The sequence below is a fragment of the Spinacia oleracea genome, chromosome 2 (assembly GCF_020520425.1).
Source record: "Spinacia oleracea cultivar Varoflay chromosome 2, BTI_SOV_V1, whole genome shotgun sequence".
Classification (NCBI taxonomy): Eukaryota; Viridiplantae; Streptophyta; class Magnoliopsida; order Caryophyllales; family Amaranthaceae; genus Spinacia; species Spinacia oleracea.
In genome coordinates this window covers 111009389-111027113 of record NC_079488.1, presented here as the reverse complement: position 1 = coordinate 111027113, position 17725 = coordinate 111009389, and positions in this window count along the sequence as shown.

Below are 17725 nucleotides of genomic sequence, written 5' to 3'. Positions count from 1 at the left end.
AATTGATTTTCTAATAAAACCATTTACAACGGAAAATATCATTGTAAAGTAGTGAAGTGGAAAGTAGAGGAGATGATGGATGGAGGAGAGAAAAAGATATTGCAAGGGAATACAGAGAAAAATATGGCGTTCATTCTTTTCAAACGATTTATTTTTCCATCTTGGAAAAGTCATTTTTAATACCATTTGATAAAACAAATGAAGGACCTCTTCAAAATAAAAATAAAGAACGGGCGAAGGAAAATGGAAAAATTATTTTTTATGTTTTCTGTCAAAATAAACGGAACGGTGACCCCAAAACTTCTTTGAGGTTTCTAGTTCGGTCTAGTCTTGACAGATCAGGTGACCAAACTATGATTCTTGTAACCAATAAAAGTTATTCCTCAAAATTACACTAAGTTTTCTAATTGACCAAAAAAAAGTGTCTTGGATAAGAAAAATTATCTATCAAATCATTTATTTGCATGAAAACCAATATGATGAGATGTCTTAATTTAAAATATGGGCTACAAATTACATTTTGCAACTGCTCCTTATGTTATACTTCGTACGAGATTAATATTTGTCTTTATAATATAATTGACAAGATTAATTAATATTTGTCCTTAGTAAGAGATTAATATTTGTATTTATAATATACTTGATGAGATTAATTAATATTTTCCCAAAGGATAATTATGAATTCCACTACTCCGTATAATGTATTGATGGGATTTTTTTGTATATAAGGCAAGAAGAATAGTACATTAGGAGCCCTTCCGCACGAGGGATACTCCTAAGTAATCACTATCTAAAATGGAAAGTAAATGGAGACTATTACACGAATCAATACACATAGTGTTGCTAATTAAGTGACCAACATTTGCTATCCAATCAGCTGCTCGATTGGCTTCTCGGTAGATATGCTTTATATCCCAATTGTCGAAGAAATTGAGAATGTCTTGTATATCTTGAATGACGAAATGAAGTTTTCACGGGATTCTCCAAATTCCTTTTACTGCGTTGATGACCATCAGGTTGTCTCCTTCAATATTAATGGGATATGATACATAGAAATTAAGGATGGATTTATCATACATTCATATATACGTACTCCGTATATGCTAAAACAAAGCAGAGGGATATGCTAGGTTGGTGAATCTTTCTTAATTAAACTTAATTAGTAACAAAAAGATAAAATGCATCTAGCTCAAAGTACCAAAAGTTAAATAAAATTAAGATATGATTCTATCTTTAAATCTTTAATGATTTTCCCATGGAGATATTTTCCAATTAATCAAATTTTAATTACATTAAATCTATCAACACGAACACGTAACACGACATTGATGAAAGACAAAATGTTTCTGTAAAGGGAAATTAAAACAGTACGATCTAATTAGAGGTTACGTTCCTAATCCGGTGTGCTAATTAATTAATTAATTCGTACATTATTTCCTAATTAAAGCATGCATGCAACGGTTTTCAAACAAAGGTTTGATGAGTCAAACTAAGGTCAGTTTATCGAAGGAGACATTGGACCTTCCATGCTCCAAAGGGTTAATATAAACTTATTAATTAATTAATTTAATCTCATACTAAGATCACGAATATTTATTGATAAATTTAATATATCCCTAGATAAATTTAATTTATTTTAAATAATATTGGCGACCTACTTTAGCAAGATTTCAAAAAGAGCAAATGGTTTTGCTTTTTGTACATGTATGTCTCTTCTTAGTTCTGGAATATTCTACATTCCTAATGGTGTACCCTTATACAATTAAGTTAATTGGCCTTAAACTATTAGGTTTCAATTCCCTCAAAATAAAAATAAAAAATATTAGGTTTCAAAAATAACTGCCTGAAAAAATGTAATTAAATTATGTACGTATATATATTGAGGATCCTAATTAATGAACCAGTATATATTTATATATCACAGGTATGTTACCGTTTCGCAGTTGATTGATGGGGCTAAACAGTGACGGATCTAAAAACTGTACCAAGTGGGGTTACTGTTACAAAATTACTGAAAATTTAACTAAATTAAGTACTTTTTAATATGAATTATTAAAAAATTAACTAAAACTATTCAAATTTTTTGCCAAGTGGGGTAGTGTGACCCCACTCGCATACATTGGGTCCGCCAATGGGGCTCAACTCCGTGATTTCCAAGTGACATGGTGAGTTCTCCACCAATTCCACCAACTTGTGGTGGTTAAATACTTGTAAGCTATAAATTGTAATTGTACCATTATGTACACTTAATGTTACAATATTTTATTGCTAGGTGTGACAATCAATGCTTTTTGTGTGCAGGTGTAATACGGAGTACTTCTTATGTAACAAGATTTTACTTATACTTTGGTATTCTTAGCTATTGTTTTAGACTCTTATGATACAATTATTTATGTATAATGTATGAATCATAACATTATTGATCTGATAACGCAATAATGTTATTTGAATTTTGAAGAGACCGATCGAGTGATAATGATCGACCTGACACTTTAGATATAACTCGATCAACTTGTGTTAAATATGAGTCTGAACCGCACATGTAGTAGGATAATTGGTGTTACACATTTGGTTATATACTTCTATGGTTTAGATAGGGTAAGAACAATAATTGTCAATAATTAGTACTCCTCCTTAGTAACATCCACTCAGATCAGTCATTCACCTGCACAAGATAGAAAGAATGAAAGATTGATCAAGAGTTAACAAAAGATAAGATAATCTATATTATATTATAAAAAAGATAACATTATTTTGGGGCCCTTTACTTTAACATGCACGTCGATTGAATCCCATAGTAGATATAATAGGACATGGATGTGGAACAAAAGAGTTGCTTAACTGGTGCCTCCCTTAAATTCCAAAGAACTTTCTAACCATTTCTTTATTTACTTATTTATTTATTTATTTTATTTTCTCCTGTTTTTAATTTTAGATATTCAATTTTGTTTTCTACCAGCAGCCAGTCAGTTTCATGCATGTATTCATGCAATTATATATGTTATGTAATTAAAATAGCTGGTTATTAATATATCTTTGTTATGTAATTGTTAGGGTTTACCTAGATTCACTTCTTAAAAGTTAGGATCGATCGCAAAAGATCAAATTTACTACTCAAGAAAATTGATCGAATGTCTTCTTAAAAATCACTACAAGAAATTGTACCATTAACGATGAGAAATCCCGTCGTTAAAGGCCAATAATAGTTGATTAACGACGGGATTTTCTGTCATGAACCCGTCATAAAAAAGGGCCGTCGTTAATGAAAAATCCCGTCGTTAATCCGTCGTAAAAGACATTTGCGACGTTTGTTCCCGTCTTTGTTTGGTTGTTATCCCCATCGCAAAAGGTTTTGCGACGGAATTTGACCCGTCGTTATTAGCACTACAAGAATTTGTATCTTTAGCGACAACCTAATTACGACGGGTCAAAAATTCCGTCGCAAAAGCCTTTTGCGACGGGGCAAACAACCAAACAATGACGGGAATAACCGTCGCAAATGTCTTTTACGACGGGCTTACGAAGGATTTACGACGGGATTTCTATTAACGACGACCCCCTTTTATGACGGGTTCGTTAATCAACGATTATTGGCCTTTCACGACGGCATTTCCCGTCGTTAATAGTACAATTTCTTGTAGTGTAGCTGTGTAGGTTGTCATTAAAGACACAAATTCTTGTAGTGAATGTAAATAATGGACGTACATTGCTTTCTTTATCCCTCCAAGCATTTTTTCAAAACCCGACTTTTAAGACTATAGACACAAATATAACTACTTCGTATTTAATTAGTACAGCATACTAGGTATAATTAATTAATATGCTACTACTACCATTTCATAATGATCTTTTTATTATTTGTATAAAATTAAGATTAAGGTATGAAAGGAAGAGTATGTAAAAAGGTAGATGAATATAATAAAATATGGATAAATTAATTAAGAGAAATGGGTTAAAAAAGTGGTTGGATGTAAGAAAAAAAAAAGAATAAAATAAAATAAAATAAAGTGGGAGTATAAACCTGTAGCTTCTGCTAGCTGGTATTGGAAGAAGATTTGTGCCATAAAAGAGAGGTTGAAACTAGTCTATACTCAAACTGAGTTAGCTGCTATGCCTCATTATTCTGTGAAAACAGTTTATGAGAAAATCATTGGTCCAAAACCTGTGATTCAGTGGGATAATATGGTGTGGAATAGGCTGAATATCCCTAAGCATAGATTCATATGTTGGTTGGCAGTGCAGGACAGGCTTCAAACCACTGCAAAATTGGCAAGGTTTGGTGTTAGTAATACTGCAAGTTGCCTGATTTGTGGACAAGCTGATGAAGATCATAAGCATCTGTTCTTTGCTTGTCCCTATAGCAGCAGATGCAGGGTAGTGCTCTCAAAGCTTGGTTAGGGATTACTTATTCCACTGGTAATCTGAAGCAGCTCATGAGGTGTATTGCTCATGGCAGAATGTCAAAGTTTAGAAGGCAGGTTAGCTTTGCAATGCTAGCTGCTGCAGTGTATGCTGTTTGGTCAAGTAGGAATGGTTGTTTTTGGAATGCTTCCTTTCCAACTGTTCAGAATATGGTAGCTAGAGTTAAGCAAAATGTTAGAGATCGAATTTTGGTTGTTTTACCTAAACATGTATCTAGGAGAGATAGCTTGTGGTTTGCTACTCTGTAAGATAGCTTTCTGTTTCTAGCTCTTTGATGGAATGGTCCAACCTAGTTGGTTTGTTTCATCCTTGAGTTAGTTTAGGTTGTAAATCTGTTTTGAACTTAATATTATTCGATCTTGCTTGCCTAGCAAAAAAAAATAAAAAAAAAATAAAATAAAGTGAGTGGAAAATTGTAAATGTTGTGGGATAAGAGGGGTAAGGTAATAATTTTTCATGTCCAATAATAGAATAAAGCACAATTAAAAATCATTGTATAATGGATAAAACGGAAAGTGTAAAGATCATTTTAAAACGGATGTAATATAAAATCAAGGAAGCAACTATATCATTGATCACGAAGCCAACCCGTTATCCCAGGGCCTTCTCCAGCAATTTGGAGGCCCTGTGCTAAATACAGGTATTGGGCCCCTAAAAAATTTTACGGGCAATTATTTAATGTAAAACACATAATTATTATATTAATATTGTTTCATTTATACAAAATATAGAGTCAAATTAATAATATGGTTTCACGTTTTATTTGTGTTGGTTTGAGAAAATTGAGGAAAAGGTTTAATGGACATAAAAAAAGCAAATAAAAAAGAGGGCACACAAAGAATCAAACTCTGGTCTCAACAATACACTTACGAGTCCTTACCAACTGAGACAAAGATTACATCATGCTTTACAAATAGGCTGTTAAATACTTCCTCCGTCTTTTAATACTCGCAACTTTTGTTAGTTTCACGCATGCCGATGCACAACTTTGATCATTTATTTGTTAAATTCTCTTTATGCAAAAATTATAAAAAGTTGATATTTTAAAAATACACATTAAGACGAATCTAACAAGATCCCACATGACTACGTTTTATTTTATATAAAAAACACTACGAATAGTCAAAGTAGATTATATGAATAGTGGCAAAAGTCCAAACGTTGCGAGTATTAAAAGACGGAGGAAGTATATAATATTGGTTATTGGGGGTTTAACCAACAAAATTTCTTTTTAGGCACCAACATGTGGCCCGGTGTTGTAGCTCCGGTTGGACCACCCTTTAGCCGCCCCTACGTTATCCATATCATAACGTAGAACACCCAGTAAAACCATCTATTATTGTTTTCGCCATCAAAGTATGTAGGAGTACATCTACTAGCTTGATCAATCAACACACTCTTTGTTCTTTACTTCCATGACTAGCTTCAATTCATACTTGACAATAATAGTTCAACTAGGTATTTTGTTGTTTGGGAACATGTAGGTCTATGGAACATGTAGTTTCTTTAATAAAAGGCAATATAATATGTAATACTTGGCTACCAATATTTGATGTAAAAGAAAAAGTATGAAAAGTCCATTCAAAAGACAAAACAATAACATATATATTTTTTTACATTATTATTCAACATTAGACATCTGGATCTCTTGCTCAAACTAATAATAATGGAACCAATATATAAATAATTACATAACTAGACAAAAGAGGTAAAACAAAAAATTAAATAAAAATATTGAGAACAGATATGATAATATATTAGTTATTGGGGTTATAGTCTTATAGATTGTTTTGTTAATTTTGATATTGTGGAATTTTATATAATATACTATACGTGTGTTGTTTATTGTTCGTCGATTGACTGCATGCATACATGCACGATCAAGGAGTAATTTAGGGTTTTAATTTCAAATAAGTCAAGCAACTCGATCGTGTAAAGTTAGGTAATTCAATTGCCATATACGAAGTTGACTGATCCAACTGTTTCTCTTGATGGCCAACTCATAAAATAAATAACAGTTTAAGATTCAAACTGAAAAATACAATACATTTGAGTCAGGGCTGATCTTGACATTTTGGAGGTCTGGGATCATCGGACGAACGATTGACAAAGGGCCCTTATATACAGTGAAAACTCTTTAACTTTTGTTACGGTGGGTTAAGAAGTAAAACCAAAATACAAGTATACATATTTTCATTTAGCATTAAAAAAGAGTTGATGTATCAAAAAATAAAATAAAACAATTAGTTGTCATACAATAATTAGTTAATTACGTTTCGTTTAAAAAACAATAATTATTTTATTAACTTTAAATTAACGTTGGTTTTTTTTGTGCGGATGAGCCACTAGGGCAATATAAATTACAAATGGGGGCGGGGGATTCGAACCTGAGACCTATTGTACACAGGCCCTCAATCTTAACCACTAGGCCAAGACATAATTCGTACCAAATTAACGTTGGTAATTTGGCATAGGCGACCATATATTTTGCAGCCCTCCTCAAACCGCACAGTACAACTCTTAGCTAGGCCATGTTCTGTTCACCTTATTTCCACTTATTTCAGAAAAAATAAGTTCAGGAAAAATAAGGGTTGACCGAGTACAATTTATAACTAAAATAAGTTTTGATAAGTTCTAATAAGTTCAGATAAGTTCTAATAAGTTCAGATAAGTTCAGATAAGCTAGATAAGTTCAGGAAAAATAAGTAAAAATCAAGTGAATAGAACGCAGCCTTAGTTTCCAAACATTCCACAAAATGATCCAACTTCGATGGAAGCTTAAGAAAAATGAGTACACTATTAGTGTTTGGTCTATCCACTACTACCGTCCGATTATTACATGCCGCCGCAAGTAATTTTGTACGCCATTTAGAACTGTGGATCATATCGATCGATCTTCTACTACTGTCTACTTGGTTGTTGAATAAGCGAAAATCCTCACAACTCCGAGTCACATGTGTTTTTGTTTACTTTATTAAAAATTGGGTATACTCAAAAGTAAATTAGTATGTACATTATAATTTAGAAGTAATAGGACGAGCTCCATCAATTGTGAAATGCTTGAGAGTGACTTAAACTTTGACATGAGTCGTTGTGCTAACTAAGTTGTGACAGATGTTAGTTTAGTAAGGTACCTTCTTCCTACACGAATAATTAAAAAAAATCTTATCTTCATCCTGTGATAGACTGATAGGTGTTGGTAAAGTTGGTTATGGGTCGGCCCGGCCCAAAAACCCGACCCGAAAAGAAAACAGCCCGGCCCGGCTCGAGCATGAAAAACCCGATCCGGCCCGAGCACGAAAAAACCCGGCACGGGCACGAAATCGTGGGCTGTGGGCCTTATTTTTTGGAAAACGCACGATAAGGCACGACAAGGCACGACACGACTCGACAAAGTACGCTAAATTTAGTAAAATTAGTCTAAGGCACGACGGCCCGGCCCGGCTCGGTACGAAAGTACGTGGCTCGTGTCGGGTCTGGGCCTTCTTTTGGACTTTTCGGCCCGACCCGACACGATACAATGTGGGTCTGTCGTGGACCCGACCCGGTTAGGCCCACAACCATTTTTAGGTGTTGGTTTAGTAGGGTACCTTCTTGCTACACAAATAATTATAAAAAATCTTATCTTCATTCTGTGATAGGTGTTGGTTTATACAGTATTTTCTTCTTATTTAGGTCATGTTCTGTTCACTTTATTTTCACTTATTTCAGGAAAATTAAGTTCAGTTAATTTCAGATAAGATAAGTTCAGGAAAAATAAGGGTTGGTCAAGTACAATTTATAACTAAAATAAGTTTTGATAAGTTCTAATAAGTTCAGATAAGTTCAGATAAGATAAGTTCAGGAAAAATAAGTGGAAATCAGATGAATAGAACGCAGCCTTAATAATTAAAATCTTTAATTGGTACGTGGGAAACTCGATCGCTTTGTGACTTAGAGGTCACAGAAACAGGCCACATCAGCTACGAAATATTTGATACATAGTTGAGCTGGCAAATATGTGATTAAATTATGATTAAGTAGAGTCTCTCAATAATATATACTTACGTCGTAAGCGACGTTTATAACTTTCGGTAGTTTCCAGTATGGTGCCTCTAGGGATTGACTGATTGAGAAACCTCATTTTGTCGACATGCATTTGTCATTTTTTGATCTTAATTAGTCAAAACATGCATTTTTCCCCTTTAATTTATTGATCGTGTTGATACTTAAACATCGTTAACACTATTTGAGGTGTCAATGTGTCATGTAATCCCTTATTAATTGGATTATATTATAATTTGTCGTTGATATGAAGACATTTCTATTTTATTGTCCCAAAGTTTTTACCTAATTTACACTCTAGGATTTGTCTAAATAACCAAGAATACTTGCGAGAACATAGGACTCTCTTGATAGATCTAAGTGCATTCGGAAATAATATGAATGCTCTTCATAAATCATAATCTGAAAATTATACCAATTGACTGTTGGTTCAGTGGTGATTGAGGCTGAACTTGGTAGGGAGGACCTGTGTTCGATCCCCCGCAACAACAATTGGGAGGGGAATGGAACCTATCCACTCAGAACTCGCCCCAAATCCGGATTAGCCCTAAGGGTGAACCGGATGGTACACCAAAAAAAAAAAAAATCTGAAAATTATAACACTTCGGTAACATTGGCGATTTTCAGTTTTTGGTTTTTTGGTTTGTAAGTCAAGATTAAGATTGAAATATAAACTAAAAACTAGTCATACCTATTATAATAATATTTATTTTAAAAATCGACTATAAAAAGTTAAAAACTATTTATTGTAAGTGCATATGTTAGATTTTAGTTTTGTAAAAAAGTTAAAAAACGAAAAGAAAACGGTACCGCAGTACTCCGGAGTAGTGATTTGTACTCCAGAGTACAATTTAAGTTTATTTTTGAGGTTTGCTATCATTATAAGGGTCATAAAACTACCGATACAAATATTATTTCAATCAAAAGGTCTTGCATGCATAAGGTGTACAATAAATTTATTGTACACCAACCTAAATTTTACCCATTTTTCTCTAACTTTTACCTACTTTTCTCTAACTTTTATATTATTAAAAAAAAGTTAATAGATAAACATTTTAAAGTGTTAAATGATTAATTTTATACATTATTAGTGATTTTGAAGAAATAATTTTTATTAAAATGAAAAAAGTTATCACTACAAAATAGATAACTTTTACATATGTAAGGATAACTTTAAGCATTTTACGTCAACTTTACTTCGATGTACAATATTTACCGTACACCCCATGTAAATAAGAATTTGTGTATTTCAATTTATCTTTTATTAATCATCCTGTTAAAATTATCAAAAGGTCTATAAAGTGCTTTAGATAATATTATTAGTACAGGATAAATCTAATAAAAGTGTCTCCCATGTAGTTAAAAAACTATTCACTATCCCATAAGCCATGAACACTAAATAAGAAAGAAAATAAGGTTGAATTAAATCGAAAAGTTTGTAAACAACTCCATATATCCCACTATAAGTAAGAACTTGTATTATAATGCAACATGCTATAAAACAACATTCAAATAGTCAATAATAAAATCCTGTTTTAAAATATTTAATTCTATAATATTTTTGTTTGGGAAAAGCTTTTCAAAAGAAAGTGGTGGGATATCCGGATTTATTACCATTATCAATTTTAATACAATTTAATTAATTATAATAATATATTTTTTTGGAAAATGATTGGTGGGGGGAGAGAGAAAATGTAAGTGTGTAACGGCCGTGTTGGAAACAGGATGTTAAACAACATCAACAACTAAGTGCTAGAGCCACTAAATGGCAAGAAGTGTGGGCCCAATAGTGAATCACAGCCCAAGCAGCATGACATGTCCATAACTCCCAAGTGGGCCCACTTGTTGCCTTGCGAGCCGCAGCATATGGGTCGTTTTCCAACTCTTCTTTCTCTCTCCTAAAAGGGCCCACTAAGGGCCCATTTAAACCCAACCGAAAGTCCACTTAATTGTCTATTTAATATTATTTTAGGATTGGTGGCAGTTAATTCCGTTAGTATTTTGAGGTTCAAAAACAAAAAAAAAAAACGCATTTCTAACTTTTTTGTAATCTTGTTTTAATTTTACCCAAATCTTGCATGATTCTTCGATTCTTTTGGAGGTTGAGATATGATAAGAATGATTCAATTAGAGTATAAAATAAAGTAATTAAAGACTAGCTAAGAGAATAATTAAGCTAATGAAAGAAGTAAAGAACCCACCAATCCCACCATGCATCTAGAATTAATTTGATAGCATCATATCTTCTTAAGAGTTTTTTATGCCTACATATCATATCATTTTTAGACTAGATAAGAGTTTCTCATGCATGAAAATTGCTAAAAACATATACAATATAAATACTAGCTAATGAGTAATGACACTGTACGGTCCGATACCAATGAGGCATGTACCTAATGTTTAATATTGATGGTCTGTATACGATACGTCTCTCAGTTCGAATCTCCGTTTTTCCATTTGTAATTTATACTGCCCTTGTGACTCATTCACGGTGTACAGTCTGATTAGTATTGACCTCTTATTTGATTTAGTAAGTACATGCATGAATATATTTTGAATATGTTCAATAACAAGACCTAATTAACAAGGATTTGCTTTTCCTTAAAGAGAATATGAATATGTGTAGATAGATGACAATGCCTATAAATAATGGGATTCTTTCTAGTCATAATGATGTGTTATGTTAGTTGAATGTGACTTTAGATATATGTTCTTGAATTGATTGCTATGTAATTGGACATTTAGCTTCTCCCAACGGTCCCCACGTCGAGAAAGATTTGTTGTCCTCTAATTAGGGATTTTGGATCTCTAAATACTCTAATTAGTAACATTACAATAATAACCATCTATTTTGCAAGGTTATACTTACACATATGATGATATACATAACGTAGAGTGTATGAAAAGTCTAAGACTTTGTTGGTGCATTTTTAATTCGACTTAATACATCGTACCTAGACGGTTAGACGTACGTATATATATAACTCTCTAATACATTTTTCTTTGTCGTGTCAATTTTTTCGTACCCTGTAATAATGTTAATCACATGACTAATGAATTAGAACATTTTTAGACCTTACACTTCTATGTTTTTACTAAGTCGAGAGTCAAGAGGAAATTTTACCGACTATTTTTTTACCAACTACATTTCAGTCGTAGTTTAGTCAAATTCTGACTGGAGTTAAACCGACCATGCTTTACCGACTACTTTCAGTCGAAAGATGTTTTACCGACTACTTTTAACGGTGAAAAAATCGATGTTTTCTTATAGTGTTTACGTATGTGAGGTGGCGCAATGTCAGCTAGAGACTACTTAAATCTTGGAAGTATTAACAATTTAACATACATTTAATTTGCATGTGACAATTAAATGAAAATTGTAAACCTTTGACAATAAAAACACAAGTTTGAGTTGTGGAATTGACAGGTCTTTTTGGACATAATTCACTGAAATAAGACCCAAATCATGAGGAGATCTCATCACTGAAAATGGTACTTGTTCTACTAAGAACTAATTAATGACGGTGGATGGCAGATCATGTTCAGTAAAAGAACAACAATTCGTGATTTGGAACCCTTAATATGTGTTAACGTACGTGGCTTAATTACGTCGCTATGTTTAATTATTACGGTATTAGGAAAAATTAATCAACCTTTAAGACTTAATTAGGGGACGGTAATGGTACCATACATTAATCATGCATGTAGATCAATAATACATTTAATACTCGATCATTCTTCTCTAAATAATCCTAACAATTTGACCACCATTTCTTGTGTATTCGTACCACGCGCGGAGTATTAATTGTGGTATTGGTCACCTTGTATATACTAACTAGTTTTTGGCCTCGGGCGATGCCCCGGGTTACTACATTAATGACATTCATATTTACTTTTTTTTTTTTTTTTGCAATTATAACATGAACACATCATGTAATATCTTAGTGGTAAAGGCTTTATTGTTTAAATTCAAGGTCATGGATTCAAACCTTATGAAACCATGTTTGATATTTTTTTTAATGTGTATGAAGATTACATTGAGCAAACCACCCATAAGAAGAGCCTCACGTGTCACATAAACTTTCTTTTAAACGCCTTTTAATATATAGTATAGATCCTATGTATATTTTTCTCTTAGTAGGTAAGAAAAAAGACTTAATTCCCGTCAAAAAAAAAAAAAAAAAAAACACTTAAATGAACCAATTTTTATCCCGGGTTAGTTAGCTAGAATAACTAAACATGTGCATGTCATCTTTTGAGTAACTCTCAAGCATAACGTAGCTAACGGAGCACAATATAAAGTAAGTTCTCCAACTGTGGCGGCCGATTATACAGTATGGATCTTTTTTTTGTTTTAATTAATAGGTAAGAATAAGAATTCAACTTAACCAACACCTATCACATGTTAGTCAACCGAGTTATATATGTCTACGCTTGAGCCATTCTCAAACATTTTGCAGGTAATAGAGTTGAATCTTATGACTTCAAGTCACAAGGTTAGTTCCCTACCAACTCCACCCGTTAATGTTAGTATAGTCAAAATACTTGTATATATACGGAGTACATAGATATGACAACCAGGGTCGGCTATAAGGAGGTCCATTAGGACCTCCCGCACAGGGCCCCAAATTTTGGGGGTCCAAAAAATAAAATTTGGTGGTAATACGCATAGGCCAATTATAGGTTAATAGTAAAATGCGAAGCTAACATCCCAAATTAACTCTGGATCAGTGGTGCAACCCTCTTTAATTACTTTGTAGGTCGTGAATCTAGTCCCAATAGCTACATATTTTTATTTAATTTTGCTTTCTTAGCTTTTTATCATGTTATATATATAGTAGTTATTACTCATATCATTTACAATAACCACTTTGATTTACTATTTATTACTAGTAATATACCTTGTATTACACTATAAAAAAGTATTTAGTGTTATTAATTAATTATACTATTAAAAAAAAGGCCTCCCGTTAAAAAATAGAATAGGGCTTTCAAATTTTCGAAGACGATCCTGATAACAACGGGTGAATATATATGCGCGGAATATATTTATTAAGAAGCGTATCAGTCAAATTGTTGCGGTTATTTAGACCTAAGAGTATCGATGACAAAACATAAGATTGTTAATATGTTGTCATGGGTGACATCTACTTGACTCATATTATATAGATGTATTTTTATTTTAATAATAAAAATGGTGTTAATATTATTTGATTCCTCGAAAAGATTAATGGAGAGATTTTCTTCATTGTTCCAAACAGTGTCTTCTTTTTTGACTGTGATTGCCAACCCCGTTGTCGTGTTGGAATTCAACGAGTCCACTTATGCCAGTCCAAAGCAGTGCCTTGCAAGAGAAGAATTCAGAATTCCTGGTCCTATTTATTTATTTATTTATTTTATTTTATTTCTCTTTTTATTAATAAAAAAGAATCAGGTACTAATTAATATTTTTACATGTTTCTATTTTTGCATCCTCGTATAATGACTGCTAAATTTAGCATCTTTGAAAGTCAACGTTTGATCTTGACATCTAGGTTATAACTAATAAATTCACAAGTTGTTATAAACTTACAAAACTCCCTTGCTAGGGAAGATCGAATTTATAATCACAGATCATATATTCATATACGGGTATTTATGAAATACAGACGGAAAGGACAATGACTATGAATTCTTTTTACTGATTTAGTAAAATTATTTTTATTGGTAAGTAAAAGAAAGAATATGCATTTTTCGTATTATATTGACTTACTGATCACTTGTATGTTAATTCAATTCAGACTAAAATCGGAAGTTTGGGGGAAGGTAAGAAAATGTCAACACCAATAAATTTATTTATGATAAAGTTTGATCCCGTGACTTTGAAATATAGGTAATCGTAAGAATTCTTATATGCTCATATATATACTCATAGTTTTTGCTTTTTCTGTTGGCTAAAAAAATATGAACAATGGACCAATAAAAAGCAATAGAGTCTCATTGTTTGAATATTCTTGTTGTTTATAAAATGCAACAAGCTATACTTAAAACTAGAAATTTTGTCAACAAAGACATTAATTAAACAATAATGAGCATCCTTAAAAAGGGGGGCCCAAGGTCAAGGTTTTGAGTTGTGTAAGATTATTTTGATTTTGACTTGAGGTATATTTAAAAGTTGATAAACTTATTAAAATTTCACTTGAATTAAAATGTAAAATCTCCATTTGAATTTATAAGTGTTATGATTCTTATGTGTGTAACGAAAGCTCATTGATGTTCATTGGCTTTAGATGTTATGCGAATAACAACCATAGAAGATTCAAAACTCGACCGGTTGTCAATTAAATGTGAGTAAACATATAAATCGTATCTCATTTCAAAAAATGGGTCGAGTGTTTCCTTTAATACGTAATACAGACTAAACAAAACTCAATTCCTATGCAGCAAGTATAGCAACCAATTATATTACATTTGTCTTGTTTTGAATCTTTTTGTGAAATAAAAAAGACAAATCAGAAAAGACAAATAGAGACGGAGTAAGTAATAATTATTGTTATGAGTTTTGGTAGGACTTGTAAATTATAACAACCAAAGTTTTTCTTTCCTCAATCATGAGCATAAAACCTACCCCCACCTTACCAAATGATCCAAAGGGCCAAACTCACACGGATCAAAAACGTGGTTTAGTTAGTAAAGCCAAATCATAAGTCAAGAATAATGTCAAAAAAGTGAAAGTTAGGTAATTTAATAATTAAGTTTAAATTAAATAGCAAGATATATACACTACTTGTATGAATATATAATCTTCATTTTAGGGCACGAAAAGTAGAAAAAAGGGATCTTTGGAAAAATACTACCGCCATAACTTTGAACCAAATAAGTTCTCTCTAATTTTATTTTATTTATTTTTTAGTGTGATCAAAGACAAATGAGGAAGGGAGAATTTGAATCTAAGATCGACCTGTATTACACAATTTCTCGGTATTAACTAATAGAGTAAGACATTATTAATAAAGAAATTAACAATTACTCCATCCGTTCTTAAAAAATGCCCCGATTTTCTTTTCGAAAAGAAGAGAGTATAATTAACATTACAAACTCTTATATAAGACGGTCTCACACAAAAAATCACATTGATGTCATATAAGTTAATCACTGGAAATGATTAGTTAATCGTCGAAACTAATTAGTTAAATACTGAAACCAATTAGTTAAGCAATGTAACTAATTAGTTAAGCACTAGAGCTAGTTAGTTAAGCACTGAAACAAATTAGTTAAGCACTGAAACAAATTAGTTAAGCAGTACAACCAATTAGTTAACCAATCAAAGTGTTCTTTCTGATAAGGCGGTCTTACACAAAAATTGCCGAACTAACATTCTTATTTTCTCTAGAAATGTTCAGACAGACAAGTATTCTACACAAGTGTGTAAATTTACTCTAGAATAGTTAATTAGTATGTAATTTTAAATTAGTTTATAATAATCAGAAAGCAATCAAGCATATTGCTCCGTAACTTCCGACTTTGACTCTGTTGGCTGCTTGTTGCATGCATCAAATATACACGACCATTCGACCGCCCTATATATTTTCTAGATACTATTTTGTACATTTAACATAAATAATCACATACTATATTTATGGGGAAAGCTACATAAAATGATATTCTATGTATTTTGCGAACGTAATGTGTAGTGTTTTTGACTTGTTTCCAAGCAGTAATAAGAATTGATTCTATGGAATTGAGAAGAGACAAAAGTGATGAGTTAATTTCATTTTATGTGAGAGTAAAGTTGGGGTCTCATTAGCTTTTATGGTAATTGAACAAATTTTTTTAGAGACAGGTAAAAGAGAGAGTGGCGCAAGCAAATAGGGTAGAGGGAGTAGTACGTTAGGGGACTACTTCCTCCGTTTCTTAATAGACGCATCACTCTGAATTTTTCACGCTATTTATTATTAACTTTGACCACATTTATTACAGAATACTAATATATGAAGATAAATTTTGTGTTTCTAATTGTTATTGGGTTAATCTCAATATATATTTTCAACGTATCTAATTTTTATTAATGTGTAATTAGAGCTATTATATATGGTGAAAATTAATATATAGTGAAGAAATGTCAAAATTATGAATATGTTATGAAACAGGGAAAGTATTAGTTAGCAACTTAGCAATGGTATGTCCGGAATATAATGCATGCATTGAACACATGCCTATAAATACTAATACTATGCTACAACATATTTTTATGCGTATATAGCTAAGATCATCTACCATTGATTAGGGCCATATAACTCATAACAATGGATGCTTAGTCCTACAAAATAGGTAATGCATGATGATTTTGGGAGTTTCCTTCGGAACTTAGGTCAAGTAGCATACTTTCTAGAGAGATTGGTGTTTTGATCCAACATATAATACATGTACTTAATGGACCTGATTAAAAATTTTTGAACCATATTAAACATGATTAGAACTTATTGGTGGTAATATTCGATTGTATGAGAATAAACTTGAGATTCTAAACTATTAGAACGGATTGAAACGTATAATTATATTGAACAGTGTTGAAATTTATATGAATTTATTGGACAAAAAACCTTATTGTTTTAAAAGGTGAAAAGAACACCCCGTGAGACGGAGGCTCTGTTCACTTCACATTTATTCTTACTGCTTATTTAGACCAGACTAAAGTAGACCAAAAAAATAGTCACATAAAATATTAAGACTAGACCATATCAGACTTGATACTAGAAAAATCAGACCAAGATGAAAAAAACAAAACTTAATGATATGATTGTTCAATGGAGGATATTTTGGTAATTTCAAATGGGTATATAAGTTAGGTCGGCTATGTGATTGACAATGATAAAGCCCTTACAAGAGGATGGAATAGTCAAAAGAAGGTAAGATGGGGAGGGGTGATTATAGTTACATGGTTTTGCCTAGAAAAGGAGCAACCAATGTGAAGCAAATGCATGTGATGGGAGTTTGGTTTTGAATGAATGGAAACATCTAAAAAAGAATCTTTTTTACTACACTTTCTCAAATACGCATCTTATGGAACATTTTCTTTGTCAAACAAACATTTATAAATTTATAAGAGTATGTACGATCGAGTTTTTAATTAAACCTCAAAGGAGATTCACGTCGAATCAAAGTTTGGTAGTTTGCCTAAGTTCTTTGGACCCTATACACCACGCCTCCACCTCCCCCGGTTTTTAAGCTCTTTATTGGCTGATCGGCGTGCTTTGTACTTCCTCTGTTTTTAACTTGA